Here is an 18,704-nt window from a genome sequence, read left to right as displayed (position 1 = left end):
TATGATACAACGTATATATCCTGTTGTTTACTAAGAAGATTTTAAAGCTCCTCTAGAATTATTAGTGAGAAATTTCTGCATACCTGTTTTTCTTATCAAAAAAGCTTGTTGCTTAGGTTGGGAGGCCTGTAAGTGCCTTCAAATGCTTCTACAGAAAAAAATCAAGCAGAATGCTCTTCTGTGTTTTTCCGTATAGGGTATTACTGATGGGTTACCCGCTGTATATATTAAGGGCTAATTCAGTGTATGTTGACATTTGAATTTTAATTCAATAGCCATTATAAAGGTTAACAAGCCCCCCAATATTACATTTACATTTCTTATAAAAACACCTATCTGATTTGACCTTCCTTAGGCTTTGATAGTATATAGCAATAATCCTAACTAGAAAATTACAGAAGTCCTTACAGCTTTATAACAATTATGAAGAGCACCCCAAATTGTATGTAAATTTGCATTAGGCTTACTTTCACTTCTTTATTTTATGCCTGAATAAATCATATAGTAAATCATTTAGTATAGAAAATAAAACTTTCAATTTTAGTGTCTCAAAACAGTCAGTTAAACATGTTTTCCCCTTTCAGGCTGAATTCTCCAAAAAGAAAAAGAAAATATTACACAGGGTCAGAAAGAAAAGTAAAAGGTCAATTTTAAAGAGGAGGAAGAAAGTGCAGAAGGAAGAGCGAGTCAGGGATGGCTGTACAAAGCTTAAAGAGAAGGAAATCAGAAGGAAAATCATGAAGTGGCTGGAAAAGGCAGGATTACAAACAAAGGTCTAGGTGGGTAGAAGTCAGGATTAGTAGAAACTGATCTTGCAGGGATGTGTCAATCCTGCATCCTTATGTAAAACTACATGTACTGGTAAGGTGAAGATATAAGTGCTAAGGTCTTTTGCACAAGTAGAAGGAATGAGTGGCTGCCTTAAGAGTTGAGAGATCTCAGCCAAGGCTTCCAGCCTAAAAATTACCTTTTCTATTCAGGTGGCACATATTCTAAAAGAAAGCATGAACAAAAAGAAAGGGCATTTAGATGTTAGGAGACCCAGGTTCAGAGTCCTGGCTCTGCTTTGGGGCAGACCAGTCTTCTCGCTGATCCTTGGTGTCTCTGCTTTATGTATGATAAAATACCTTATCCATGTGAGGGGTTGCTGCAGACATTGATGTCAGGGTCTGATTTCAGAGTCTTTGGCAGGTTAGGTCCCTATCTTATCTGTCTTTATGTCACTCAGAGTCCAGAGCATGCCTGGCACATAAGAGGTAATCAATAAATGTTTGATGACTTGGAAAAAAATCAATTAGTCAATCACATATTTCTTGGAGGTATGACTCATTATGCCACTAATATCTTATTGCAAAATCAATTTTACAGATCACTTTTTTTTTTTTTTTTGGCTACTGAGGGAATCCAGAGTAGCATGAGAATTCAGTCCTCTCTTGTAAACCTGAAAACATGTAAAGAAGTTGAATATGTGCAAGTTGAACAGCAACTTTACATGTTAAAAGGGGAATTTCCATTCCTAGAGAGCTCCCGAATATAGAAGTCCTAATGGTAACTCATGTTTCATATGTGCTGTTTAATTTTTTCCTGTTTTGGCCAGTACCTGTCCACTTGATGCTAAAAATTTGCAACTTTTGGCATGACTGATGAGCTCAGTGTTGGTTTCAATTGTATTAAATTTATGAGCTCTACATTTCTTATCATTTGTGCCATTTGCATTTTTTTTTATTTCCACTCATTTTTATAAAATAGCAAGAGTAAAATGCAGTAAAACATTAAAGTATTTGTGTACCCATCTTGCTATGGAAACAAAAATGGCAGTGCTTCTATGTTTGGAAGGCAATCTTAGCAGATTATAGTTGCAAGTGTTTATGCACTGAAGCATAAAATTCTGAAATCAGAGTAGGAAAGACAAGATTAAAGGATATTAATGTATAATCTTTGAAAGTATGACCTACATGAAAGTCAGGCATATGAAAGTTGACTTCATCCAGGGGAACGGGTTCTGAAAGCAAATAGAGGAGTGGGATACTTATATAAGGAGGTATAAAACTGAGACAGTGACCCTGAGCCAGATAGCTTGTTCCCCTAGCAGAGTGCACAGATTTCCCTTTCATCCATGTTGTAATATGCATGTTTAATTCCTTTTCCAGGTTCTTCATTTAAGTCCTGTAGTAATTTCTATCAAATATATTATTAAGGTTTTGTTTTGGAGTGAAGGTTATGTTTCCTAAATAGGATTCTTAAACTTAGTTCACCTCTAGTTTATATCTTTATGAATTGTCTTTTATTTCATATGAAGTCTAAGAAAGTAGTTTCTATACTGTTTTTAAATCTTATATAATGAAGAGTGCAAATTTCATTCAGTGTTTAATCAGTTTAGTAGTTTTTCCAGGGATTTTTGCCATGCATCAAGTTCTTCACTCGATAATTATAAGAATCAATGCTTATTCAACTGTCGATCTTAATTATTTTCCTTTGGATCTTCATGGCTCTTTTGTTTTCCCAATCAGAAAATCTCAATTCTTGAGTAGCAGTTTCCAGAGTGTATAACTCCTAAGATAATATCCTGTTGAAAAAACAGATGTACATGGTAATTACAGTAAATTTCATGCATGATGATTAGAAGTTAGTAGAAAGTTAACACCCGTGAGGAATTTCCTTTCAAACTTACTTTGAATTTTTTAATGGATAATTTTCTTTCTCTCTCGCTCTCTTTTTTTTAAACTTGGAAGATGAACTAATTATAAATTGCTTAGAGAAATATTTATTCTCATCCTCTTATTCCCCCATTGTTTTAACATTCAGCACACCATTTAATTAAGTCCATCATTTGACCAGTAAGAAACACTAGCTTATTTTATTGCCCTCTAGTTGAATTGCACTTTAGTGCTTTTGTCATTGAAAGCAAGAACAAATGTAGAAGTAGTATCATCTTCCTGGGGTGTTTTCTCATTTGTACTTGAATTTCATACAAACTCCAGATACAAAGTAGAAAAGAATGGCCCAACTGATATTGACAAATAATTGAACAGTTATTTCTTACTTTGATACTTGTCATCTTTTCTCCTATTCTTTTTGACTAGAAAATTCTCAAGAAGTAAATGAAACATTCCTGTTTCAACTGATAGTCTGTGAAACTGAATTTGATTAAGCAGCTTTTGAATTTTGGGGAAGATCTTTTTCTAGAGCTTATCACTGCCTTATGTTAATGTATGCTAATCCCTTACTCTAAGGATGCTTAGCAATTTCCTTTGTAGAAAAGTCTTGCAGTACCTTGTTATTGGCACTTGCATCATTTATGCATTTCACTATCTACCATCTACTAACACAGGCCTTGTATTTCAATATAAAGAAGCTATAGTCAGTGACCTTTGGTTTTAAGAATATATTTTTTAGTTAAGTGATATTTGTAAAAATATTCAGACTAGGTTTAAAAGTTTAAAAACCTCAAAGCTTGAAAGAGTTCAGATTTTCTATTAGAGGATATTTGAAAATTATTATAAATAGAGTGTTAGCACTAGTGTATAGATGGTAATACAAAATATGGTCTGGCTTTTGTTTTAGTGTAATATATCACAGATTTTTAAAAAATGCACTCTCTCCCTACATTGTCCATGCATTCTCCTTATGATTTGTTAATGCAGTTATTTCATGAATTTTGGATTATTTCTTTAATGAAAACTATATTTTTTCCTGAGTTTAATTTTTTATCATCCAATAATTGGTCTATAAAACAAAGCACCATTTCTAAGTGGAGCCTGTATTTTACATAATCATCAAATATTTGTTCATTTAATCAGTTAATTGCTGTCCTGTATTGGTGTGGTTTATCTCAAGTGGTTTATACCCTTCATTATCCTGTTTCTCTTACTTCTCCTTTTTTTCCTCAGCATACCAAGTATAGAAATTATGTTTTGTATTTTCTGTTCCTATCGCCTATAATAGACAACTTCCTCCATCTCAAACCCTACCTTTTTTTTTTAAGTTACAGTAGAAAACTGCATGGGCTAGGTAAAATTTTTTCTAAGCAAAGAATACCAGTATTCCGGAGCTTTGATGTAGTCCTCTTCTCTCTTCTAAAAACTTTAAAGTTCATACTCTTCTTTTAAGTAACAGTGAATCGCCCATTGAAACTAATTGTTCATCATATCATTCCACCATGTATTTCTTTTTTCGGAAAATAGGTTTTTTATTCTTTCCTTTCTATCAAGTTGCCTTTTTCCCTAACCTCTCCCTGAACATTTCAGAAGTCCTGCCTCTGGAATGAATTTTTTCATTATTTGTAATTACAGTCCTCTTAGAATCTCTCCTAATTTGGAAGAAAAAATTAACTTGTGTTTTATTCCCATCTCCTTTATGATACTTACAAGAATGTTTGTTTACATGGAACAGGAAAACAATTTAAATCAAATTAAGATGAAATGTTGTCCACATTGAGGTGAAAGAGATAAAAGTATGTTCAAAGTCTAGAAAAGGAAATACCAATTACAGTGTTTATAATAGAAAAGATATGCAGAAAAAAAGATGGAGCTGTAGTTAAAAAGCAAAGCTTTAATATAACGAAATGCTTTTAATTGCTTACTAGGTAAAAGTTCTTTTAAAAATATTGGTAAATGAAGTTTAAAAATCCATTCCCTTTAAGGGAAAGTCGTGGTTCCCCAAGGGGAGTGTGGGCACATTTTTTTTTCCTGTAATGTAATACTCTTAATGCTTTATTTGAGTTGTGATTATTTACTTCATATCACAGATAAAATATGAGTCTGGAATAAGGTCTAGTATTACTATTACTCCTTGACGTGTATAGTAAGTTATGTGAGGGATTTCCTGTCTTCTAAGAGTGAATTGTATTGCAGATCAAAGAAATGTAAATTGGGGGGGGTGTTGCTGAAATTCCTATAGGATAGAGTTTGGTGAATCTTCACATTTATTTGAATTGCTTTAATTTTGCTCAAATTTTTATAGCAGGATTGATGTTCTTATGAATTCTGCATTGTTAATTGGGCACATCTCTCTCGCTCTCTCTTTCTTTTGGTTTCCAGAGACTTGAAACCAGTCAATTCTAAATTCTTGGTGAATTGATGTATTTATTCAGGTCTTTCTATTGATAAATGTGAATATATAGGCAGAATTTTATTATTTTTGTTCCATGTCTTTTTGATCCATGTTTCCATTTGCCCTAAAAAGTGTAACATTCTAAGAGGATAAAGTATTTCAATTCTTCGAATGCTGAAGTTCTCCACAAATATTTTCATAATTATATATTATTTTAGGGGTGATGATTGCGCCCTTTTAAAAAAACCCATTAACATATCCACTCATTGGTTGTCAGTGGTTTATTTTTCCAGTTGAAAGTAAAATCTAAATGAAAAATGCTTGACTCTATTTGTCTCTTGAGGGAACTATTACTGCTACTAATCATAATAATACGAAAAAGAAGAATAGTTGAAGTTTTTTGAGTGTTTATTATATGCCAAACACTGTTCTAAGTGTTTATACATAATTACTCTAATCCACACAGCCACTCTTTTAGATAGCTTACTGTTTTCATTATTTTGCAAATAAGATACTAAAGTACATAAAAGTTAAGTAACTTTTTTTTTTTTTTTTTGACCTAAGATCATATAGTTAGTAAGTGGTGGAGCCAAGATTCCAAATTGGTAGTCTGGCTCTAGAGTTCACCATCTTAAGGACTATGCTATACCACCTTTCGTATATCTAAGCTACTTGTCTGCATGATCTATTTGTAAATAGAAATTTCTCATCAAATATTTCTTTTATTTTACTAACTTAATGCTATTTGTGTGAGAAAGAACTTGCTATTTCACGTTGTTTTTGGTAAGAGTATTGAAGTTAACTGTTTCTGCTTTGATGAAGTACAGCTAGAAGCCAATATTAACCTGAGAAACCACATAGTGTTTCACTTTAAAGGAAGAAAACAAGAGATATACAAATTTTAATGCCTGAATTTAGAAGTTAGAATTTCAACTTCACTGTTATTTGCTCCATTGTTTTCTCATATGCCATGAACACCACTTGCATTTTGAAAATGCTGTCTTTTTTTTTTTTTTTTTTTTAATCGAAGGCATCACTCTTAAGGTGAAAACTGTCATCTATATTTCAAAAACTGGATCCTGGCTCATTGTAGTCAAGATAGCAGAGAAAATAGTATTTCTGTTATAAACTAAACTATTTACTCTTTCAAATATTGATTGGTTGTGTGTTAAATGTAGAATAATTTGAATAGAGCTACTCATTATAGTTAGTCTTTAGACAAGCAGAAGTTTAAAATGTAATTACATTACCAAAATGAAATCAAGTACAGATTCAACATTTCAGAAAATCCTTTGACACCTGTTGTAATTTTCTGTTTTATTTTTAGTCTCAGATTTTTTTGTCTTCCTTCTTTCCCATCCAAAGTTCTTTAAATTATTTTAAAACCATTTTCTCATTTTTCTCTCTTCTTACAAATTAGCAATTTTAGTTCTCTTTTATACACTGCAGTCCTCAGAAAATCTGGTTTTGGTGTCTGAAATATTTTACAAGGGATTTCCAATTTGAGCATCTAAGTATTTGACAAGCTACATGTAAACGATTAGTAGATGTAAGTATTCTGAATCGAATATGAAAAATACAAAATTATGGATTGCTGTACTCGTCAGTGTGTAATAGCGCAGGATGAGAGAATGTGGTTTTGGATATAGACAATCCTGTATTCAGATATGGACTCTGTGCCACATACTTGATGGATAACCTTGGGCAAGAGACCACTTAACCTCTGAGTGTCAATTATCTTCTGTAACTGTAAATTCAGGACAATAGGTAAAGTATCTGGCTCTACAAATTATAGCTATTTTGCATGACTTTCAGCCCTTTACTCAATTTATGAAAGGAGTTAGCTGCTATCATGTATGTTATCTTCTTTCTCGGTTTGTATGAAATGCTATAGAAAAGCGTGTGCTCTTCATAATTGCTCTCTCCGTTGTTCTTTCCTTCCCAGTTAAATCAGCTATAAAAATCTCCTTGTGTTATCTCTGTAACAAGCAATTGGCCGGGATTAAATGGCTAGTCTATGAACTGGAGAGAGACCTCTGGTTTGATTTCTCATATCTGAGCTGTTCTGTGTTCACAGTGATTCATCTCACCACAATACTGTAAAATCCTTTGGGCCTCTGTCACATCAGTCCTAGCCTTAGGCTTGTAAATTGTTGATAGCATATATTTTTCAGTCAAGAACTTTTATCATGCTGCTAAGGTTGGTTTGAGAAGTATGATAAGTTCAGGTCAAATTTTATTTCACAGCCAGTGAAGTTTATTTGTTGAAAAAAAATTTTTTAAACCATTTGATATATGAAGGTACTTTGGAGTGGTACCCAGCTGAATTAGCTAACTTAAACTGCTTCATCAGTGCCAGCCTTCATGATGGCTGGCTTTTTGTTACTAACATGAATAGTACTTTATTTAGTGCAACATAATTTTGCAAGAGACCTGTTTCTAAGTAGTCATTCTGAACTCTTCCTTAGGGTAGTTATTAATCCTCTGAACTCATCTGAGTTTGGTTGCCTATATGTTAAATATAGGTGCTAAAGCAATGAATTTGCCATGAAGTTAAAAAATAGTATATCATGAAATGATAGTGAGATACCCTTAAAGGAAACCTTAATTAAAGAAATGGTTTCACTACCCATGGAAAAAAGTTAAGTGTTTGCTTTCCCTTTTCTTTAAGAAATAGGTAATTATTCATGCATTTTCTTTTTATAGTAATGTGAAGTTTTTCTGTAATTGTATGTTTTATTTCGGCGAGGTTATTGAGTTATTTGGGTTTTTGTTTTGTTTTGTCTTACTGTACCTAGCAGATAATATATAAAATATTTTTATGTATTCCTCATTTCCTGTTTCGGGTGTTCAGTGATTTTATTCCAAATCACATTTGGTCCTTTATATGTTATAATAGTTTGTGATATAAATATATTTGATTTGGGAGTTTTTGTTCATATAATCAAACAATGTTATTTATTTTTCTTTTTCTCGTCTTCTGATCAGGATTCCTGGCAGGTACTGACTCAGCAGCATGTGCCTTAAATTAATTAATGTTTCAAAACCCATAGTAAGGCTTCAGGGACAAAGGTTCAGTGCATGTTCATGTCCTTTCCCTGCTCCCTTCAGAGTGATTCAGTTCCTGTCACTTTAAATTAACAAATCTTTAATATGACAATTCAAACACTGCACAAGTCCTTGAGAATATAGTACCTAGCATAATTTAAAAGGAAGTTTTAATATTATGTGTCACACCAAAGGTCAAGAAACTGTTTTAATCATTGTATAATGGATACTCAGTTACTTGGGTCATTTAAATAGTCTTAGTAGGGATGCCGTGTTCCTAGTTGAACTGTAGCAGGGATGATGAGACAACAGTAACTTCAAGTGAAAAATCAGTAGTTTTTTTTTTTTTTCTTTTGAAATTTCTTAAATGATAAATACAGATAAGCAGTTGCTTAGTTGTACTTTGCTCAATAAAATGACTTAAGGGGAAACAGATGGAACATTTAGAAAGACTTCATTATTTTGCTTTTTTGAGCTAATCAACAACTTTAAATGGAAAAGCAGCAAATACATGGAGAAAATCATAAAAAAGAATAGATTGTAGGCTGACAAAAGAGAATTTCAAGGACACGCCTAAGAAGTACTTTTCAAATTGATCTTTGAAGGCTTAGACTTCTTAATTATAGTTTATAAACTATTAAAATGTATTCAAAATATATTCATTAAAAAACATTACTCTTGCATTTCTTAATAAAAATATAAACTAAGCTTAATTAGAACCTCCTTTGGTTTAAAATAATTATTTAATTAATGAAGATCACAAGGTGCTGTTTATTTTTTATACAACATTTTTCCTGTGCTTCCTTGTTCTTAAAATGATATATATTTTTAGTAGTCTCCTTACCAAACCCCCAAACCAATCATCCTGTTATTGGTGCAGTAGACTATTTTACCACCTTTGCCTTTAATTGCATTCTGAAACAAACCAACAAATATTTAAATTACTGTATCAAAATAATTTATTGATAATCCCATTATCAGTGTTTCTAATCCTGGAGATTTTGTTTTAGAATAGCTGTGGCACAACCATCATGCAGAGTGCTAAGGAGTGTAAATCAAATGAGGTGTTAACACCTGTGATTGAGGACAGCCACTTCCAGTTCTCTGTTTATGGCAGGACAGTTTGTAGGAGGCAGCTAAAAATTCTTCCTCTCCTTTGATAATTGTGTGGTTTAAGGCTTAGAGGTTTAAAATGACTTGCCTCACTTAGGTGCCCTTACTAGACAATGAGGAGAAGAGAAAAGAGGTAGGAATTGGTAAGGACTTGGAAGTCTCCAGAACCTGCAGCATTGAGTAGTCAACCTCTGTAGTTGACAAAGAGCATCAGTCTTCTTTAAACTTTGACTATTGAAGGTAGTATCCTTTGTTGATCAAGGATTCAGAATCAAGTTTTACTGTATTCTTAAGGATATCTTATTAATAAGCTTTGTATATTATATATAAAGTATATTTATATTTTATATTAAAAATAATAAACTCTTTTTTAGAATAGGTAGTGGAGGAATTGTTTATATTGGGTTCTATAAATATCACTCATTTTGGTGACACTAGTATAAATTGTTTAAGCTTCCAAAGGTCAATGAGCAGTTACTTTATACAAGAGGACTTTCTTGCTTGCTTCCTTACAGGGATTTGTCCTTTGCATGCTAAGTTCCTATTGCCTGTGGAAAGGCTGGGATCATTTTGTTTTTCTGGTAGCATAGTATGAGTGCTGTTCTTCAGATGCAGCTTATGAATGGTGTCAGTACTTACTATATTGCTGTGAGGAGTATCCATAATGTCTCTTTCCAGTCTCTGAGTTCCACCACTACTAAAGTCTGTTGATTTAACCCATGTGCTTGATTTTTCATCTTGAACAAAGAAACAATAATATAATCATTAAGTGCTCCCAAGGAGGGTATAGTTTACTTGGTTGTCCCAAATATTAAGACTTCTATTAAGATGTCTTTAAATATGTTTTTATTTTAGATTCTGTTGTGTTTGAATTTGGGGTCATCTGTGAACCCATTTGATTTATCATTGTTGATTTGAAAGCGTAAACATGACTAACCATTACATTTCCAACACCTTTATGTTTAGCTTTTCCATCATGAAACAAGATTTGAAATTCACTTTGATATGAGAGGACTTCGTTCCAAACTAACTTCCGTTTTAAAATTATTTTAGCACAAACACCCTATCATGTTTCAAAGTTACACAAATAGATTTCTATGAAAACCACTCAAAACATTTTATTTCTTCTGTTCTGGTAAAAATGGGTTCTCAACTGATATGTATTGATGACCTTTGGTTGCAGAGAAAGTGTGAGGATAGTTCTTGGTTTGCATATTTGGCTTCGCCATGGTGCATTTTTTAAAAGTTCTATATATAAATAAAAAGCTTCTCCAATTATAGATCAATGTAACATCTATTAATTAAGAAGATTATAGAGAATCATAACATTCTTTTATAGATACTCATTTTGAAAATGATTAAAATATACATTTGAACAAATCAGGGCATAAAAATACGATGTGCACCTACATCATTAACTAGATTTTCATCTTCAACTTCAAGATAAATGAGCTAATACAAGCTAAGCCTCAAGATTAATATTTTACAATAATAAACTATGTTTTGCTCCAAAAATATTCAATCTGCATTAAATTTTAGAAATTGCAAACAGTATAGACACCTGATGTATTTCTGTGCATTTGATACAGTACAACATATAATAGTTCATGCATGGGTTCTGGAGTCAGACCATGACCTGTCCTGCCACTTTATAGCACTGTCACCTTGGGCTTCTTATTTAACTTCTCTAACCCTCAGTTTTCTCATCTGTTAAGTGCAGACAGTAGTATCATCTATCTCATAGAATTGCAGTGAGAACTTAAAGAGATAATGCAAGTGTTTAGCACAGTGCCTGGCATAGAACATGCAAACTATAATTTTTAAATTCTTGATATGTCTTTAATGGTTGGTGGTATTCAAGGAATACCTAAAAATGTTTGATTTCAAAATGATTGAAAAATTCTTCATCTAAAGGATTTCCTGGGAGATGATAGTTACTAGAACACTGTAAATCAAGGGTGTGAACAGTGATCCTCAGAGTGAAACTCTTCTTTTTCGTTCTTATGGTGCATTTTTTCTTGGAATAATTTTTTCCAAATGGGAGAAGGTGAAATACTATATTGACTTATTCTTCAAAATTTGTATGTGAGGTTGTTTTTCCATGAAGTGATAGGGAAGCCTTTTCTAACCCATGTGACTGAAACCAAGACTGCTGCTGAGCTCAGGACAGTTCTTCTCAGCACTGATTGACTTGAGTGGCCAACATTCAAAATTAAATTCTTAGATTTGGGTAGCAGATAATCAGTAATGACAAAATATAGATTCTCCCACCCAGAGCTTCCTTGAAGCAAGTTTGCAGGCATAATGTGGTAGAAACTAATAGAGTTGATGATTTTCCCCATCTAGGGTTTTGAGAACACCTCATCAGATACTGAAGACTGAAATAAATCATTTCAATAAAGTTATATCATTTCTTTGAAGTTAATGCTGTTCCAGTAGACTTTTGAATTTTTATCATTGCTTTAATCAAATCTTCTGCCACTGTTTTTCTTAAGCATCTTCATTTGTATCCATATTCTCTTTAGCCATCTAGTTAATGAAATAGGAAAACATTTGCATTCTAGGTGTTTGGAGTTGTTCTCAGAGCTGAAGTGGTTAGAATTGGGACTGAAAAGAGAATGGCTTTCTGGCAGAGTGAAGTTTCCAGGATCTTAAGCATTCACCTTCCACAGTTTGTTGCACAGTAATTTGTGTTTGTTGCCTCAAATGCAATAATACCTTTACAAAGTTTGGAACCTCTGAGTTAGAAGTAGAAATCATAAAGTACTGTAAATTAGAAACATCTCGGTTTAATTTTTATCTGACATATCCCCAAATTCTATCTTCTGCAAGTTCAGGTATGGGATGGGGGAAGAAGAATAACACATATTTTAACTGTGCAACATTTTCTGTTTGATTGAGAATAGTGTGATTGTTTAAGATTGATATCTTACACAAGGCTTTGGCATCTGTCTGTGCACCAACTAAATAATGAAGAGTGAGCATTAATTGCATGGGGAAATTGCTGAATTTTCTCTTTCTTTCTAACACCTGTTCTCCCTGCCCTCACCCCAACCTTAGGTAGAAATACTATTTATCATTTGGAAATTATATGCTGAAATTGCATCTTTTGGGAGAAGCATACTATTATCATTAATTTGTTTTTGAAATACAACACAAGTACTTCTTGAGGGATTTAGATAGGCTTCGAAATGTATTTCAGCAATATAGAGAAATGTTAATATTAAAACAGTCCAATTATTTCAGTTTCATAAAGGATGACATCTTAATTTAAATAGTAAAGCTGCGTTCTTTATCAGATTTCCTATATACCAGAGATGTTTTAAGGTTCTAGATGATGTGTTAGCATTTATTTTGCTGGCATAGTCCATCAACTTCTACTCGATAGAAAAAAGTTTACTTCAAACTATAGAACTTGAAAAGTGGATCTTAACTAGAATAAATAATGAGGTTAAACTCCTAGATATGATTTTTCTCTTTGGCTTTATCCAGTCAAGTCCTAGAAGGCAAAGTTATTGGCCCTATTTTGTTCAATCCTTTTATAACAGGATTCACTGTTTGAGCACTGTGAGTATTAACAAGTTGGAATCATGTCTGTAATTCCCAGTCCCAGGGCTCCTAATGGTACCTGCAACTTTAGCCAGATGTTTTATAAGTTTTTGTGATTGGTCAGAAACAAGAGTGTGAATGCTTCAGCACAAAGCCATCCTGGTAAAACAATTGAGGTTTTAGACTAACTGAGAAGTGTAGTAGTTACACATGTAATTGCTGATTTGCTGTAAGTTTACTCTTAAGTCTTTCTGCTTATCTAAAAAATTAAAAGATTCAGGATGTGGTACAGTTGAGATCACTACCAGGATTCTTATGAGGTTATTAATTTATTTGCCTGTACTTAAGGTCAGTAATTTGAATGTTTTAGTGATGTTGAGTCTGTAGCCGTGTTTCAAATTTTAAAACATATAAGATCTAAGACTAGGTCATGTAAATGAACAGTAAAACAGTTAAATTTCATTTTAAGTCAGTGAGCACACTGCTTTGAAATAATTTGCATAGTCTTGTTCTCCAAAACGGGAGTAACATTTGTCAGTAAATTGAATAGAAATTCTATTGTGATCAGTTTACCTGCATTCCACTTTCACAGCCTTAACTTCAGAGATTCAAGTGATTAGAGTAGTGTCTGATATGTAGCTTCTAAGATGCATAAAATAGTATAATGCTCTGTAAGGTATCTGCAATTATAGCTTCTTTTTAAAATACCCAGTTCTGTTTAATTTTCAGCATATACACTGAAGTAGTTGCTAGAATCTTACCTCAGGAGCTTTACTATAAGTTTCTATAAATTTTTTTACTGAATGATATGTTAATATATTACTTAATCTCACATTATATGGTCTTACAATAGAATTGAAATATATTCTATTTCTTTTGACTTTTATGTAGATTTCTTCCTTTTAGTTTGTCTTATGTTTATTATTTATATTGAATTTATTACTTATATTGAATTAAATACAAATCCTTGTGATAGATTTCACTAGTAAAAATACATATTAATATAAATGTTCATTAGGAACAAAAAATATAAATAACCACCTCTGAGACAGTGAGAGAAAATGAACATTACTACCAATCTGCTAAGGAAGGTTATGTTTTCCTTGCACTGTGCCTCCATATTACCCCTGAAGTATATAAATTGTATTTGCTTAAGAAAAAAATGACTTAAAATTTAGTCAAAGATTAAACTTTATCTAAAAGATTAAGTGAAGGAACAATTTACTTGACATTCTCAATTTGCAAAATTAAACACTGATAAGACTTTAGGAATAAGAAAAAATAACCAAAAACCTTCCTTCCACTCTCCTTCTTTGAATCTTGATTTTCCATTTTCACCATACCTCGGTGCTTTTAAAAATTTATTCATTATTAAACTTCAGTATATCTATTTTCACAGTTTCTCCTTGTGCCTTGGCTGTTTGACTTGAGGATATCATTTATGGTAGAATCAGGCCTTTGGTTTAAGAATATCAGCTACCAAACTGTCATGCAACACAAAATAGTCTAAAAATTGGTTTCTGGTAACTCCCACTTCTTTCCAAATCTTGACATATTTATTTGATTCTCCTCCTAACTTTAAATAATTTGAGGGATCAAATATGATGGTTTTATGACAGTTTAGGTGTTTGTGATTAATATATGTCATGAATTTTATAACAGTTATCTTCGGAGTTTTGGATACTTGAAAACACACTTATAAATTCTTAGAGTTAATATTGATAGATAGTTGTGTAATCCTAAATGTACCTGAACTACTCTTTGACAAGTGGATGCCTCAGAAAACATAACGTAACTTCTCTCCCTGTCTCCTTCTACCCCCATCCCAACTCCTGAAGCATGGAAGAACAATGTAGACCTTTACTAAAGAATTAGAAGACTGTATTGCACAGGGCACATCACAAAGCATGGCTAATTTAAAAGTCCTCTTTAAACATCTTTCTTTCTGGTTTTTATTTTATTTATTTATTTTTAAAATTAATTTATTTATTAATTAATTTATTTTTGGCTGTGTTGGGTCTTCGCCAACTGCGAAGACCCAACTGAACTTCGCCGCTGCGCACGGGCCCTCTCTAGTTGTGGTGAGTGGGGCCTTCTTATTGCAGTGGCTTCTCTTGTTGTGGAGCAATGGGCCCCAGGCACGGGGGCTTCAGTAGCTGTGGCGCACAGGCCTAGCTGCTCCACAGCATGTGGGATCCTCCTGGACCAGGGATCGAACCTGTGTCCCCTGCATTGGCAGGTGGACTCTCAACCACTGCACCACCAGGGAAGTCCCTTTCTTGTTTTTAAAGAGCTACTGCAAAACACGTACTCTCTGTCCTTTCTCTCAAACACATGTGTGCACATATGTGCTCACATGCTTTCTTTTCTCTGTTTTCCCAACTTTGATACTTTCTATTACTCTCTGGTCACGTCTCCTTCCTCTTTTTGGCTCACCTTTCGAGGGTCCCTTTTCCTTCTATATTTTTTCTCCCAGATGTCTTCTTCAACTTTTTCTTATGTAGAGCAATTTGACCTTCTTTTGGCCTCTCCTGGTCCCTGTAACTGTATTCAGTACAGCAGAGGTCTCATAGATAGCCCTGCAAACAGAAATATTTTCTCCTTTAGAGGACTAGGATTGCAAACATGGACATATCCTATTTAATGCAGTAAAGTAGGGGTTGTCCTCCTGGAGACAATCACACTAACTGAATTAGCATTGGAAAGTGTCAGTATAAAATAGCCCCTATGGAGGTATGTTCTGGTAGTAATTCTCAATCAATATACAATTTAAGGTCTGTTCAGTGACGTCTTTGTTATCTCTGCAGACTTTATAATTGCTCTAATGGTAGAGGTGGCTAGGCCTAAACCATGACCCCAAATGCATCTCATGCACAGTCTTTCAAGCTGCATTATTTATATTTTGGAAAACAGTCATATACTTTGCTAGTAATCAAAAGACCTTCAAAAGAAAATAGGCTACTCAAGTCAGAAGCTATTATAGAAGAGTGGATGCACACTTACATGGTAAATTGATTTTTAACAAAGGTGCCAAAATAATTAAATGGGGAAGGGAAGGTGTTTTCAACAAATGGCTTAGAAATGGCTTCTGTCAGCTGTTGGCTAGGGCCTTCGCCGTCTAGCTTGACCAAGGATAGAAGATTTATTTCTAATGTGGCTCACTCAAATGGCTGATAAGATAGTACTGACTGTGGTTGGGAGGCCTCAGATCCTCTCTCTGTAGGCTCTCCACAAGTCTGCTCGAGTGTTCTGTTCAAATGAGACCTGGCTTGCCTCCAGCAGAGCAAGGGGCGTTTTATGCCTTAGCCCCAGAAGTCACACATTATCACTTATGCTGTATTCTGTTAGTTATACAGACCAACCCTGATTCAATGTGGGAAGAGACTAGATCTACACAAGGACATGAATACCAGGAGGCAAGAAACACTGTGGTTATTTTGGAGTCTGGCTACCACATTGAAAAGAGTCTCATATCCAGAACATATAATGATCAGTAATAAAAAGACAAACAACCCAATTGAAAATGGGCAAAAAACTTGAACAGATACCTCCCAGAGAAAGATATATTAATTGTCAATAAGCTAAGTGCTTAAAACACTTGGTCATCAGGGAAATGCTCAAAAAAACCACAATGAGATACCACTAAAATGGCTAAATTAAAGAAACTGGCCACATAAATGTTGACAATGATGTGGAGCAACTAGAACTGTCATACATTGATGGTGCAAGTAAAAGAAGTACAACTTTGAGGAAAGTCAGAATAGTCAAAAACTGAAAAGTGCCTGTTTAATCATTAAAGGAATGAATAAATTGTGATATTACTTGTGTGCATTATTATATGCACAATATAATTATATGCAAAATAAATTGCATAAATTATTTATTTTTAATATTTTAAATTTTATTGGTGAGTATTATACTACTCTGCAATAAAAATGAATGAGTTACTGATAAATAGAGTGTGGATGAATCTCCCCAACATTATGCTGAACCATAGAAGCTGGACACCAAAGAGTATATACTGGTGATACCATTTATAGGAAGTTCTAGAATAAGCAAAACTAATCTGTGGCACAAAAATATGGTGGGAATTAACTGTGGAGGGGCATAAAGGAAACATCAGGGATGGTGGAAATGTTCTATAACCCAAATATATATCTGGGTTACTCAGATATGTATTTCTAAAACTCATTGAATCGTATATTGGATTTGTGCATTTCACCATAAGTGGATTTTACTTAAAACTGTAACAAATATTGAACTCTAGATGATACATTCATTTTTTGCAGAGATAATTAGCAATTGTGAAACTATCTTCCTTGTATTCTAAGCTTGAGCAAATGAGTAAATATATTGCGGATAATGGGAACCAGATTTCTCTCTGTTGGAGAAGGGAGTAGTAACACGTGTGTAAAGGGCAAGACTAAATTGTGCTCTGTGGTATTAGAATGGAATTAGAGATATCATTATGAATTCATAGTTTATAATAGACAAATAGATATGAATGTAATCATGAGGAAACAGCAGCCTAATTCGAATTGAGGGATATTTTACAACATAATTCACCTGTACTTTTCAAATTGTTCAAGGTCAAAAAGTATAAAGAGACCAAAATTGGCAGAGTAGGTAACGCCAAAACTACGCACCTCCACTAAGACAATAATTAAGCTAGTGAAAACTGTCGATCAGCTTTTTCAGATCTGTGGAATCTAACTAATCAGACTTTAAGCAACTAGGGGAATGCTTAAAGAAGAAAGAAGCTGCTGAAATTTGGTAAGAGAATGTTGTGGTGTTTTAACTTACCTGATGACCACCCCCCACCCCCCAGCACAGTGGCAGCCATAAAGATTGTGCGTTCATGGTATAGCTCCCTGGTGCCAGAAGGGGCAGGGCAGACCTTGTTTTCAGAGAATGTGAATGTGGGCCTTGACCTGTCTGGCCAGTGAGGAATCAGCTTGGGGGTTTGTGTTTGTTTCGCCTACCTTGGAGCTTTCTTAGGGCTGGGGTGACCTCCCAGGTGGCATTTGTTAAAAGCATAAAGGTAAATATACTAGCCACAGCAGCTGAAGACAAGCAGCAGACAAACCAAAACAGCTGGGAAAGAAGAGGCTGCCGCAGGAGATGGGTGAGAGAACAAGGACTTTGAAATGCTCTACCATATACTGGTGAATCTGAAAGGCCATGTGCACACCCAGGGCCAAATGAATACTTAGAGGAAACCCCAACAGACCCTAACCTTTCACTTCTGGCTGATGTTTAGCTTCCAAGCAAGCAAGAAATGAAGGCAAGGGCAGAATTATAAATAGTGACTAAGCATTGAAAGAATGCCCAACACAGAGCCAGTCTGCAAGGATCTTGAGAGGTTTTATTTTTTCCCCACCCTTTGGATCCAGGAACTTAAGGAAATCTCTGTCAGATCACTAGCTGACTACTAAGGTATGAAACAGAGACTTGAGTGACCATGCTGGACCAAGTATTTACAAAAGAATTTACAAAAATCATTAAAGAAATGACTACAGCCCATGCAAGCAGCAACAACAAACCCTGAGGAGGTGGGAGAATCCTGTTTCCAGAATTACCACATTGTAATATACAAAATGTCCGGTTTTCAAAAACATTATGCTTGTAAAGAAACAAAGTATGGCCCAGGAAAAAAAAGGAATAGGAACTATCCTTGAGAAAGCTCAGATATTGCAACGTATTACAGACAGACTTTAAATCAACTGTCCTAAATATACTCAAAGAGCTAAAAGAAACTACAGGCAATGAACTTAAAGGAAACAAGGAGAATGATGTATGAACTAATAGCAAAAACTAGATAGAAATTTTAAAAAGGTATCAAATAGAAATTCTGGAACTGAAAATTTCCTATAGCTGAAAGGAAAATTTTAGTGAAGGGGTTCAACAGCAGATTTGAATACACAGGAAAAATGATTAGTGAA

The 18,704-nt window shown here is 34.0% G+C and overlaps 1 protein-coding gene across 1 annotated transcript in view; it reads left to right on the top strand.

Annotated features, from left to right (window-relative positions):
- Positions 1 to 18,704, top strand: part of MICU1 (mitochondrial calcium uptake 1) — a 224,210-nt gene that overhangs the window by 80,760 nt on the left and 124,746 nt on the right. The window lies entirely within an intron of this gene.

The sequence above is a fragment of the Eschrichtius robustus genome, chromosome 7 (genome assembly GCF_028021215.1).
Source record: "Eschrichtius robustus isolate mEscRob2 chromosome 7, mEscRob2.pri, whole genome shotgun sequence".
NCBI lineage: Eukaryota > Metazoa > Chordata > Mammalia > Artiodactyla > Eschrichtiidae > Eschrichtius > Eschrichtius robustus.
Note: the sequence above shows the minus strand (reverse complement) of the source record. Positions and strands in the feature narration are given on the sequence as shown.